The sequence below is a fragment of the Adiantum capillus-veneris genome, chromosome 19, assembly GCF_014529385.1.
Source record: "Adiantum capillus-veneris isolate H3 chromosome 19, ASM1452938v2, whole genome shotgun sequence".
Lineage (NCBI taxonomy): Eukaryota > Viridiplantae > Streptophyta > Polypodiopsida > Polypodiales > Pteridaceae > Adiantum > Adiantum capillus-veneris.
In genome coordinates, this window is record NC_140949.1 from 53658956 (window position 1) to 53661399 (window position 2444).

A 2444-nucleotide genomic window follows, 5' to 3' on the forward strand; every position below is an offset into this window, starting at 1 on the left:
TTCTTCTTCACCTTCCTCCTCTTCCAACGAAATCAATAGTTATTCTTCTAGAGAATACAAGAGGAGAGGACATTGCAAAACTTACCCTACATGGCAAAGGTATCAAAAGCTTAAGAAATTCAAAGGGGGAGGAAAGAGTATCTCTTTTCTCACCTATGATGGCACCTTTGCTACCACCAACAAAGTATTGGCCTTCATCCAACAATTTGATGAGAGCTTTGGAAACAAGGTCTTCACAGAGTCCTCCAAGCTACACCATGTAGCTATGCACTTCCAAAAATCTACTCTTCAATGGTGCGCTAGCCTTCATGGCAACGGCGAGGCCCCAAAGACATGGAAAACTCTACAAGTTTCCATCATGAAGTAATTCCTTGAAAGCGATGCAAAGGAAAAAATGCTTACCAAATGGTGGAGTTTGAAGCTACTCTTCAACGAGTCTATCCACAAATAGGTAGACAAGTTTTAGGGGTTTACATCTCAAAGCTAGAGTCTTTCAAAGGATAGACTTCATCAAAGAAAAGAAACAATTTTGTGCAAACATGTTTCCATGGGAGTGGCAATAGATTTGAAATCCTTAAGTCCAAACTTACATAGCAATGTCTCTATGTAACTTTTCTGACACAAGGAAATACCACCATCACACTGCTTAAACTATATACCCAAATAATGATGCTAGAGAGAGAGAGAGAGAGAGAGAGAGAGAGAGAGAGAGAGAGCACGGCCCTTTGCTGCTCTTCCTGCGCAATGAATGGCTTATAGCGCCAATGAATCGCATTAGGCTTCAATAGATTTTTGCAAGGCAGTTCTATATGCTTGATATAATCTCTCTGTAGCAGCGCACGCTGGCGTGCACTACGAGAGAGAGAGAGAGAGAGAGAGAGAGAGAGAGAGAGAGATCCTAGCTTCTGTCCACCCGTGATAAGCTGCAAGGTATTTGAACCACATTAGGCTTCAATAGATTTTTGCAAGGCAGCTTTATATGCTTCATATAATCTGTCTGTAGCAGCGCACGCTCGTGTGCACTGCTAGAGAGAGAGAGAGAGAGAGAGAGAGAGAGATCCCAGCTGTTGTCCACCCATGATAAGTTGCTAGCTTTGGCGACTGGGATGACAATAGGACTTTCCTGTGCAGCTGCGAGCCCATCATGCCCTCCCACCTCGTTCATCACATTCATCGCGTCCAAGTCGCAAGCTTATTTGTCACTCTGCCACTGAGCGTCCATCACGGACTCTTCTTGTGTGTAGCAGGCCAGCAGTCCTTGCCAGATGTTCCACAATCTCTGTGGAGGAGAGCTGGCTAGCGGGCAATGTGGATGGATGCTCTGGGTTGAAAGTAGAACAAGGAAGTACAAAGGAGGATTTGAGGCAAGTGAGGATCTCAGGATTGGACGCTTATATAAGGGCAAGGTATCTGTGGTTGAGTAGACATTGGCGTACATGTAGATGGATTCGTTCATATCTCAAGAGTTGGCAAATCCTTGGTGAGGAAAGAGGAGGATGTCGTGCAAGTAGGACAAGATGTGACACTTCAGATTGTGGACATGCACCCTCATGCTGATTCTATCTCGCTCCTTTTAGCACCTGAGGAAGACTTTTTAGAGACATTGAAGTTGCAGAGGTTGACCCTTTTTGAGCGGGAGATTTTGAACAGGGATGCTGCCATAAGAGCCAAGAAGAGTGCTGCACGATGTGCAGATACTCTCTCAACAAGAAGAGTCATGAGCTTTCAGACCAGGCAGCGGCTTAATGCTCACAAAAGATTAGTGTTGGCTGAGCGACAAGCCATTCAACTACATCAAGTGAGATCAAGAGTGAGCTTATGTGAAAAACCTAAAAGTGTGACTGCTCCAGATGCTCTATGAAAGTGAAAGCTTCGTCGGATGATGATTACATGTGTTTTAAAAAGTGTGTTCTTGATAAAAAATTCATGTGGCTGACAAAATTTGATTCCTGTAGTTTAAGATAACTTTAACCTTAAGAGAGAGAGAGAGAGAGAGAGAGAGAGAGAGAGAGAGAGGTCTCACCAATTTTGAAGAAGCCATAACTAACAGCTTGTAGCAAACACGCGCATGGATCACCTTTGTTGTCTCACAAGTGCATCGACTTCAGCCTAGATATGCAAACCTTTATGCATGCTTGTTACTAGTGGTATATGGAGATATTCGAAATGTGAATCAACATGCTTCAGCTCATATGGAGATATTGGCAATGTGAATCAACATGATTCAGCTCGACCATATCCGTTCGCTGTTCCATATGGAGAGAGATGGCCCGGGAAACTGCGGGCAGATAAAGCAATGGCCATGTGTTGAGTGATATAGGACTCTCTCTCTCACTCACTCACGCACAACTTCACACACACACACACACACACACATACACACACATTCACACCTAAACCTTGTCTAGTTACTTCAACTCTCAATGTTTGTGGAGGTTGTGCAC

The 2444-nt window shown here is 44.0% G+C and overlaps 1 pseudogene; it reads left to right on the forward strand.

The window, feature by feature from the left end:
• Window positions 1-1106: 1106 nt before the first annotated feature.
• Window positions 1107-1861, forward strand: LOC147434035 (uncharacterized; annotated as a pseudogene).
• Window positions 1862-2444: the final 583 nt, after the last annotated feature.